The sequence below is a fragment of the Chanodichthys erythropterus genome, chromosome 1 (genome assembly GCF_024489055.1).
Source record: "Chanodichthys erythropterus isolate Z2021 chromosome 1, ASM2448905v1, whole genome shotgun sequence".
In the NCBI taxonomy this organism is placed as follows: Eukaryota; Metazoa; Chordata; class Actinopteri; order Cypriniformes; family Xenocyprididae; genus Chanodichthys; species Chanodichthys erythropterus.
Window position 1 is genome coordinate 4683310 of NC_090221.1, and position 11857 is coordinate 4695166.

Here is an 11857-nt window from a genome sequence, read left to right on the forward strand (position 1 = left end):
TTTAGACTGTGAGAAAACGGTGGTGAGTTACCCATCAAAGGCTTGGGTTTATCTAACAGTATTATATACATGGATGAGTTTTCTCAAGCTTGTGAGATAGTAATCGGTTTAGACTGTGCAGCCCTTTAGCAATTAATATTAAAGAAAGGATAGTGATTAGACCTAAACGCTTAGGTTATCAGCTACAATTATATTATATTTTTAATCAGAATAATAGAAATTTTCTCAAAAATACTGACTTTATTGACATCCCATATTTAAGCAATATCACATGAACAACATCCCATGTTGCAATATAATGGAAGTAGCAAAAGATCTTGTCTTCTCTATACAAAATAATAGAGAAATTCACAATGAGATCAATAACATGCATTTCATTTCATGAAAACTTTAAGCTATATCACACAACATGATTGTGAGTTAGTTTTTACGTTCAGTTAACAAGAAGTTAATATTGAGTAACTTACCGTTTAGAAAATATTGCCAAATTTGCTTTGCCAATGACAAAATTTGCAAAACAAAGCCACAGCTGAATCTATACATAGCATTTTTGAATGAATCAGTTGAGTGAAATATTCACTAACTAACTTATAGGGCCCTATCATACACCCGGCGCAATGCAGCAGGCAAGACTCAAGTGTTTTTTGCTAGTTTCAGCCCGAAGCAGTTATCATTTTCACATCCTGAACCATATTGTTTAAATAGCAAATGCATTTGCGCACATTTGTGCGCCCATGGCCGCACTGGTCTGAAAACAAGATGTGTTCAGGTGCATTGATGGCACATTACTATTCTGAGGCAACTGAAATAGACTGTATAGACTCTCACAATATTTGTTTTGTTATTTAAAGAGTGCGCCTATATACAGGGACACGCAGCAGGACACAAACATACCAAATATTAAAAATAAAAGGATTACAATGTAAAAAAATATTATTGTGTGCATAAAGATGGTGGAATCCGGCTTTTCCCATAGATGGTCCGCTCGCTTTCTTTAACCTTGTGCATGAGCAGATCCGTTTCCTCGCTAGAAAAGCAATACGTTTTTCTGCTTGCAAATTCCATCATGTAAATAGTGAATCTGCCATGGCTTTTAAAGGGAATGGGAGATGAGACTCTGATTGGTTTATTGCACATTATGCCCAAAACACGCCCATTACTCATTAAGAGAATGGGGACAACCCTTTTAGACCCCATCTTTAAACTAGCAAAAGTGGATTCAGACATGCCCTAAGTGCACTTGCACTGTGCGCTTTATACTATGCGCTTAGATCGTTAAAATAGGGCCCATAAAGACAGTCCTTTCCTGAAAGAGTCAGCTCTTCTCACCAAATCAGTTGAGTGAAAGATTCAATGACTCATTCATTTGTTTCATTGTTTGAACAAATTCACTGAGTGAATGATTCAAATGACTCACTCATACATTTGCATCACATACATTTGCCACCTACTGACAATACTACGTGACCCGCAGACATATTCACTGAAAATTCCCATCACTGGCAGCCAGATAGAAGAAAATCATACTCAGCCACTTAGATCACAAATCACATAAATAAATAAATGTATTTTTTATTAGTGAGCACTACATAAATATCTAATATTCTAGTATTATCTATATTTTAAACAGTGTTTTTACATGGGGTTGTCATCAGTTCTGTATCTCAATAACTGTAACAGCCAAAAGTCCAGTTACAAAAAAAGTTAAGGTTTTGTGTGTATTAGGGATGCATTCAAATCTCAAATGCGTTACATGCTTAATTGCGATACTGTATGTGCAATTTGCCATTACAAGCACATTCCCCAGCACTACACTGTCTACTTTGACCTCAAAATGCTTTATAAATCATTTGGGTGAGAAGATCAGGGCCTTTATTTGCACCAGGTATTGCATGAAACATCTTGCCCTACCTTTGAAAGTCAAATGTTCTACACAGTAACATTCCACATTAAGATTCTGAGGCTGTGACTGAAAACAAGACACTCTTAATTACACTGCAGCGAACAGTCAAGGGTAATTAACCAATAGGTAAGGTGAAACATTTGTGTCAATTATGCATAGGATTTTAAGTTAAAATCTCCAGCTGGTCATGCATTTTGCTCAATGTGTGAGGAGGTGGCTGATATTTACTGAAATACAAAAAATAATCAGGGTTTCTCTAAATATTCTTATCGAATTGTAGTGGCAAAAGGTTGCGAAGGATGAATCGACCCCCCTGAGCAACAACAAAGTCAACAACTTGCCATTATTAGAATGAAAAATGAATCCAATTAAGATATTAATCTCATACGTGCTGTACTATGAATTCATAAAGTGAGTGTTGCTACATTATTCATCCTGAGAAGAACATCATCTCTCACACCAGCAAGGGGTGATTCCTTCATGCAGAGAGATAATCGTCTTGGTGTTTCCTGAAGAGAGCAACAACACATTTCTATCAAATTCTATCTAGATCAGGATTAGGTATAACTTTTTTTTCTTTTCGTTTTTGCTTATTTGACTTGCACCACAGGCAAACAGTCAGGTCTACCGTTGAGCTATTTTGCAGATAAATTGCTGTGTACACTAAGGAAATGAGAAAGTGTCAGGTAAACATGATTAATATGCATAAATAAATTGAAATTGATATTCAAAGCTTTGTCAGTTTTTGCAAAATGAGATCCAAAATCATGTCTCTCATCTTGTTAGTGAAGCAGGGTAGCGTACAGGCATCGTATTTCTTTTCTCCTTCTGTAAATTTGGCACTGTTTGCTATTGTGCATGGTTTCAGACAGAGCTTGAATTGAAGGCGATGAAGGAGGATGCATCCCCTCTAATGAAAACAATTACACTCCACCTTGTAAATCTATCAAATCCACCCCCATTCCCTTAATTTAATTAATAGCCCACATGCTATTCAGCTAAATAAATGTAATACAGACAGATATTGTAACTGTATCATTGTCTCAGCTGTATTAGGAGTTCTACCTGCAAAGTATGCATATTACTCTTTAAATGAGAAAAGTCAAGGGATATAGACAACAATTGGAAGCAACTCACCCATCAACATAAGCTAGCAATTAGCTATAGTAATGGATGTGGCAAAAAAACAATATTTAGAAGAAGAAAAGTCATGTTATCATTGTGATAGCACTCACTGGGTTGACTGCTCCTAAGGGCATATTGCAATAACACAACCAAAATACACATAGTGATTGCCTGAACAAGACACACAAAGCAAACACAGGAACAATCTGACATGGAATTTAATAAATGAAGAGACATTATTACAATAGATGATAATGTCAAGTAGACGTTTACATGCGCAATCCTTGTAGTTCATCTTTTCTTTTCTGCGTTAATAGACAGCAATATCCTTTAGAACAAGCTGTTACAGAACATTATCAAAGGGATAGTTAACCCTAAAATGAAAATTCTGTCATCATTTACTCATGTTGTTTCAAATCCGTTCATCTTGCTTGACACACGAAAACTAGTGAGGTTCATTCTCATGTTACGCAGGACGTTTGAGCTTCTGGAAGAACCAGTGAGGCTCATTCTCGTGTTACGCAGCACGTTTGAGCTTCCTCAAGAACCAATGAGGTTAATTCTCGTGTTACGCAGCACGTTTGGGCTTCCTCAAGAACCAATGAGGCTCATTCTCGTGTTACGCAGCACGTTTGGGCTTCCTCAAGAACCAATGAGGTTAATTCTCGTGTTACGCGGCACGTTTGGGCTTCCTCAAGAACCAATGAGGTTCATTCTCGTGTTACGCGGCATGTTTGGGCTTCCTCAAGAACCAATGAGGTTAATTCTCGTGTTACGCGTCACGTTTGGGCTTCCTCAAGAACCAATGAGGTTCATTCTCGTGTTACGCGGCATGTTTGGGCTTCCTCAAGAACCAATGAGGTTCATTCTCGTGTTACGCGGCACGTTTGGGCTTCCTCAAGAACCAATGAGGTTAATTCTTGTATTACGCGGCACGTTTGGGCTTCCTCAAGAACCAATGAGGCTCATTCTCGTGTTACGCGACACTTTTGGGCTTCCTCAAGAACCAATGAGGTTAATTCTCGTGTTACGCAGCACGTTTGGGCTTCCTCAAGAACCAATGAGGTTCATTCTCGTGTTACGCAGCACGTTTGGGCTTCCTCAAGAACCAATGAGGTTCATTCTCGTGTTACGCAGCACGTTTGGGCTTCCTCAAGAACCAATGAAGTTCACTCTCGTGTTACGCAGCACGTTTGAGCTTCCTCAAGAACCAGTGAGGTTAATTCTCTTGTTACGCAGCACGTTTGAGCTTGAGGCTTGTTCTAGGACAATTGACAATTGTTTATGTTTGCTGATCAATGTTTATATGTGAATTAAAGTCTAAATTAAATCTATTCATCATTTAAATATGGATTAAATGTTCGAAATTACAGATTTATCTTAAGATCTCTCTATGAACGTTTTGAAGCGTCAGAGTTTTGGGCGAATAGCCTTACAATGGAGGGACGGAAATCTCTCAGATTTCATTAAAAATATGATGAACGGAAGTCTTATGGATTTGGAATGACATGAGGATAAGTAAATGATGATAATTTTCATTTTTTAGGTGAGTTAACCCTTTAACTTCGGTTCCGTTTTATTAAAGTGAAAATCGACCCCGTTTACAGTACATTCTAACTTCATGTTCCTGGTCTTACTGTAAAAAATGAGCTTTTGTTTTAGCGTATCTCATCATATATCCCTATTAAATTTGAAATACATCACACTATAGAAGTAAACTGGGTTGCAAATGCAGATTTACTTTTTAATCTTTCTAAAACTAGCTTCTAATTGACCTTTTCTCAACAAGCATTGTTGTCTTTTGTGATAGGGAAAAAAAGAGCTTATAAAAATGAAATTGTATTATATGCAAAACTTCATTACGCTGCAATTTAATCAAAATAGTTTCTCCTTCTAAAAGTTCCCAGTGGACCACAGTTAAGCATATTCCTCATTTCTGCCCGTAGATGAAGCCCTGAGGAGGCATATTATAGCATAAACTGCAGACTCAGTCCTGGGAGCCCCATCACAGATAAATTACTCCACCCACATAGATCAGCATCAGTCCACTGAACAGTCTGTCTCTGATCATACGAGATGAGAAATAAAACAAGAAACATATTTAACACCGTCACCACTATGCAGTACATCTGTTGCAGTAATGTACTAATCCCATATATATATATAGGAAAATGCAATTCACTATAAAATTATCTGTATAAAATTTCATAATAATAATGCCCTTCCTGTGACCAGATGCTCATTCATCAGTTTGTAAGACTAGAGGCTGTCTGACTGTACAGTGGAAAAAAATAAAAATCACCCAATCAATGAAGAGCTGTAGATGACAAGATTGCCCACCCCATCTGGGTTTAGATGTTCAAAGCACTGCGTGCCAGACTCTTAGAAAGATACACAATGACATTAAAAGGATTAAAGGAAATTCCAGAGGGATGCTAAATGACAAGGACAATAATCCCAAATGCCAGTTAAAGATGATCACCCTAACAGCAAAATATCCACAGTCGTTTTAGCTCTGCTGTTTCCCCAGTCAAGGCAGGGATGTTCATAAATAACAGTTTGATAGGTTCATATTCAGAGGTCACTGAGAAGGTTCTCACAAAAAATTGAGTGCAAGGATACTTTATGACTTCACTGATTTCATCTCGATCGTGCCAGTCATGTTTTAAATGAGATTATTTGATTTACTCACAGTGCATAGAGACTATAGACTCCTATATGTATGTATACCGCATAGACTCATGAAATGAAATATTGATAAACTAGTTTTAGTGGTTTTAGGGTTTAAATAGGATTTAGGAGAAGTAAGCTCAACTTATAAATAATTGATTACTTTACTGTTCAATGACTCATGCAATAGTAAAACCTGTGAATTATGTAATATTTTTGATTGATTTATGAATATGTTCCTCTCTTGAGTACGGCAGATTTTTTCTTATCAGCTAATTCTGATGCAAGAACTGCAAAGGGTTGTGGGGCGATTTATTGTCTGTGGGGGTAAACCACCAAAAAATTCCGCACACCGAAAGCGTGATTTATTTGCATGCAATATGTTGTTTTAGTTCAAAAAGAATTGTGCAAACACACCCAAATGCAATTCACCATCCTGCAGGCTAGCAGACTCTGCAAACTCAGACTCTTTGAAATGCAGAAAGTGTGCCCAACTAAAATGAAAGTGAAAAGCGAAAGGGACATGATGTGAAGACCAAGTATGGTAACCCATACTCAGAATTTGTCCTCTGCATTTAACCCCTAAAAGTTAGTGAGCACACATTAGGAGCGGTGAGTAGCGAATGTGACCCCTCCTGTTCCAACCACCTGCTCTAAGTGGGTCTCAAACTCAGGCCTGCATGGGAGTCAAGTGCTCTAACAAGGAGGCTAAAGACCACAGTCTCTAGCATCATACCGGCTTACGTTCGTTACACTCCCCTTCCTAAACCTCACTCTCATCTGGATCAAGGCACCAATGTAACCCCTCTAAGCAGGACTCGAACCTGGGTCCACCAGCATGGGAGTCTGGCGCTCTAACAAGAAGGCTAAAGACTGCAGTCTCTAGCGTCAGTCAATAGAGCACCTCTTGAGTTCAGGGGAGTGAGGTTTACATGCACAGCTGCGCCACCCGGGGAGTGATTAGGGGTTCAAGGGCACCTCATTTCCTGCTGGTATTGAGCAACCTTTGGGTTACCAGTCTGACTCTCTAACCATTAGGCCATGACTGCCCCTACACTGCACATCTGTATATATAACCAGTCTTCTCCATGATCACGATGTGATGAATTATTGCTGCCTTGAGCATTAGAAAAATGTACATAAGTATCTCTTTTAAATAAAATTACAATTAAATTGAATTAAATAAATCTCTAATTGCACATATTGTGAAAATGGTGCATTCTTAAACAAGCTTCATTTGCATAGAAAATGCACTGACAAATGACAATGACAATTTAAGTATTCCTTCTCAATGCATTTAGCACATCAAGCAACCTAAATTAAATCTGCTCATTATTTAGAAGACTTTAGAAGCCGATGTAGCAGTAAATGACATATTTCTGTAGTCAAACCCGAAAGTCAGCATCACCCTGGTTTCCTCAAACAAAAAACCCTATAAGATTTTTCCATTGGCTTTTGGATTATTGCAGAAAATAAGGTCTGAACAACAAAAGCCATAAGATTCTTACGCATTTTGTTCATCTTGATAATCTTCACAAATGAACACAACTTTTATGAATTTTAAAGAGTAAATACAATCAGCAGAAGTTGAAAGCTAAACGTAGGATGTAAATGAACTATACCATGGTCACATGACTTCAACATCAACTCTTTCAGTCTTCAGTTAAAAACATTTTCTCTGAAAGTTTGAGTGATATCAGTTTGCAAGAGCGTGATTATAAATACAGGGAGGCTGTGAAAGCGGACTTTACTTTTTCAGCTGATGACATTTAATGTCCCAGACAACCTTTATGGTCCCATTTAGCCACTTTTATATATACGTATATGCTTCTATACTTGATGTATTTTAAAATAAAACATGAAAATTTCTTGAGGTTGTATTCACCACACACTTTGGGCCCTATCATCGTACGCCAGGCTTGACACAAGTGTTTTTTGCTAGTTTCAGCCTGACGCAGTTATCATTTTCATGTCCAGCACCACGTTGTTTAAATAGCAAATGCATTTGTGCCCATTTGTGCGCCCATGAGCATGCCAGTCTAAAAACAATGTGTGTTCAGGTGCATTGTTGGCGTGTTGCTATTTTGAGGCAACTGAAATAGACTGTGCCGTTGAAGAACTGAAACCTGGTCTAAAGTCAATGGCTCAGTATTTTTTTTATTAAAGAGCGTGTTAGCAATATGTGTCTATATTGCTAGAGAAGTGTTCAGTTTTTCCGCTTGCAAATTCTGCCATGTAAATCTGCCATGGCAAGAGCACAACTAGCTTTTATAGGGAATGGGAGATGAGACTCTGATTGGTTTATTGGACGTTATGCCCAAAACACACCCATGACTCATTAAGAGAATAGGGACAAGCCATGCGCCTGGCACGCCGACCATTTTTCCCGTCATTAATCTAGCAAAAGTGGATTCGAACACGCTCTCTAAGTGTGCTTGCGCCGTACGCTTTAGACCATTCGCTTAGATCGTTAAAATCGGGCCCTTTATTTCAAGCATTCAACCAAAAACCCATTAAAAAATCCCATTGACTTCAGGACGATGGAATCAGAAGTGCTAACTTTTTTCCAGGTTTTGGCCCACAAAAATTTGACCCCTGCACCACTTTATAGTGGGGCAACCTTATTAGTATTTCCTCCAGACTATTTAACACTTCAGAGCTGCATATGATCCCACAAACAAAATTATTACATAGCACTTTTCCCCTTTTTTATATAATTCATTCTTAGCAAACTTCTTAACAAGTGCAAGTGGCAACTATCTTAGAAAGTTTGGCACTAAAACTGTGAGACTGCAGCAATATTAGCAAACATGGTGCAGATAGCATTGCAGTGCAAATTAAGCACTAATATAAGTCAAAACTACGAGTGTACTTTTAAGCCTGAAATTACATAGCATTGATAAACCGTGCACTACAGACTATTATTGCAGCCGGGGGAAAATAGCTTTAGTTACGGATGCAGGACTGGTCAGGGGAGCGAGTTGTTGTTTTCTACACCGTTTAATGATCTGCTTTGATTAAACTCATCTAATATAATATAACTGGCCACAGTCTGAGAGGTTTGATTCGAGAGCATGGCCTATTTAATAGCATATCTGTGCTCCCCGACAAAAATCCTCTCCTCACACCGTAATCTGCTCACATGCCCTGAGCACCATCTGGGGAAAGAAAAGATATTGAGGTAGCTAGTGGAGGACGCCCGCAGAAAGCAACGTAATTGCTTGTGAGCAATCCCTATGTCTCCTTGCACACATTTTCCCCTTTAAACAAACCTCACTAAGACAGCATAGGTGGCAGATTTTCCCCTCCACAGTTTAAAAAATGCTGGTGCAGCAACTTTGTCATATTACATCAAATCATAACACTCAACTTCGAACCTGTAAACGGCCTAAAACAGAAAAGAATCCAGTGTGTTAGAAAGATGGATGTAATGCATTTTCATGTAAAGTGCAATCAAATGTAAAGTGCTGTACTTGTGATAAGGACAGGATGTAATGACTCTCCCAGCTGCATCCGAAGCCATCCGGCAAGGCCACAGTTTGGGAGGAGACGATTAGGCAGTTGCGCGACTCCTCAGCATGTTCTGGGAACGGAGGATTCGGCTGAGTGAGGTGTAGCTTAATGTTCCGTGCGCCTCATTTTCACCCACAGCTGAATGGAAATTTCAAACGGCACAACTGTGAGAGTGAACCTGTTAGTGGTGACAGTAAATTGAATCGGAGAAGCTCGACTATGCTTTTTTTCATTATGCGAAGCAGCTCTCCAAACACTTGCAGAAACATTTTCATAACAGAGAATTAAGGAAAAAGATTCGGTTCTTGAAGTGTTGTGCCATTATCTCTTGACATCCAAAAACATCCAAGTTTATTAGAGTGTATTGCTGCAATTTGTTTTCAAGTAATGGCAACAAAACAAGATAACATTTTCAATAATTTGAAGGTCACATATCTCGTGTGTCTTGTAAAGGTTTTAAGATCTGTCTTTATAAAGGATGCACCTCAGATCAATATTAGTTTTTATTACTATCTATGGTCTTATTGTGCAGCATCGCTCTCTCAGTGGGTTTTACTGCATCTCCCCCAGAAACATGAAGTGAATGACAAATGACCTTTACGTATAAAAGCATAACTTTTGAACAACACCCCAGACATATCCCAAAAGAACAATCTGATGTTCTTCTGAGTCAAATAAGTGAGGGAAAAAATGATAACACTTTACAATAAGGTTGGTTTCATTTGTTAACATTAGTTAACTACAATAATTAACATGAACTAACAATGAACAATAGGTATTTATACACCGGTCAGGCATTACATTATGACCACTGTTGCAGACCATGTACACCCTTTCATGGAAACGGTATTCCCTGGTGGCTGTGGCCTCTTTCAGCAGGATAATGCTCCTGACACAAGACAAAAATGGTTCAGGAATGGTTTGAGGAGCACAACAACGAGTTTGAGGTGTTGACTTGGCCTCCAAATTCCCCAGATCTCAATCCAATCGAGCATCTGTGGGATGTGCTGAACAAATAAGTCCTATCCATGGAGGCTCCACCTCACAACTTACAGGACTTAAAGGAGCTGCTGCTAACATCTTGGTGTCAGATACCACAGCACACCTTCAGGGGTCTAGAGGAGTCCATGCCTCAATGGGTCAGGGCTGTTTTGGCAGCAAAAGGGGGACCAATACAATGTTAGGAAGGTGGTCATAATGTTATGCCTGATTATGGTAGCTTTCCAAAGTATATATTATTTGTAAGGATTTGATTTACTTGTTTACATAATTATAAGTTTTATATTAAGTTTACAATTATGTTTTTATTTTCATGAATATGCTTATCTGTTTGTTTGTAAAATAAATCATGAATGATACATTTTAATAAACCTTTGCAATGATTCCAAAGCCAAATAATATATAAAATGAGTTATTTCACTGAGCATAGGAGATGTTAATGGGAAAAAAGCGACTGTAATTTGTCATGTCCTTTGATCAAAGCTTTATGCGAGTACAGTAATGACTTAAGAAGGTCATTGCTTTTCATTTGGCCTGCCACATGCCATTTCTCCCTCAAGGTAACAGATTGTAGAAAGATGACTGATGGCCCCACCAGAATCTTACATAATGACAAATAAGCAATCTTGTCACTAATCGCTCATCTTTACAACGGTGCTGAAGTATCAAGAAAGCTTCTGAGTGCATATATTTGCATAGCTAATTTGCATGAAAATCTAAATATTGCATGTCACATGAAGTCAGGAAAGAGTGTTTGGAATAGTTGGGCTTCAGAATTGGCGAGCAGAGGAATCTTCTTCGAGTAGAAGTCGGAAGATTGTGCTTTTGAGAAAAGAAATTAATCATTGTGTGAGTTCTAGAGCACCAGCTGGGGAAATAAAAAAAGAAGAAAGAAAAAAAAAAGCTAGTGCTCCAGGGTGCTGGTGAGAAGAGGAAAGTGCCACCACTGTCACCTTTAAACAGCTCCTGGAAGCTATTTCCCAGATTTGATTTGCCTCACTTTCAGGGAAGTCTTGGCCCCACATTCACAAAGACATCACTTTACATCCTGTCAGTGCTGCGATTCATGGCAGCTCTCACTTCCCCCACTGCTGCTGTTATGGATCTTATTACCTCCATCCCACTAGAAAGAGATGCAGAGAGCTTAAGAACAATGATTTAATGATGCTACTGTATGCTTGCATGCATTTAAAGCTGAAGTGTATCATTTCTGTGCCACTCGCATCAAATGGAGCTGTGAAAATAATGACTGTGTTCAAACAAGTCCTGAACTTTCTTCCCATCTGCCATAGAGTGCAACAGTTGGGCTCTGGAACTAAAAACTTATTAATTAATGGTATATATGCTTGAAAAAATTAATAGTGTTTAACAGCAGAATTCATAGAGAAAAACTACATTACCCAGGATGCTGCACAGAAAATTCCACCAATCAGAGTTGCGGCGAGCAAATCACATCAAATTATATATTTTTTTAGCTCCGCCCACTCCCATGAAACAAGTCAATCTCCCTATGCTAGAAGTGAGAATTGGAGGTGAGGGAGTAGTATTGACACAAATTTCATGATTTGATTGATGAACTTGCGATTCGATTTCTATTCAATATCGATTAATTTGGGTATATACATGGATAGTGCGATACTTCTAGAT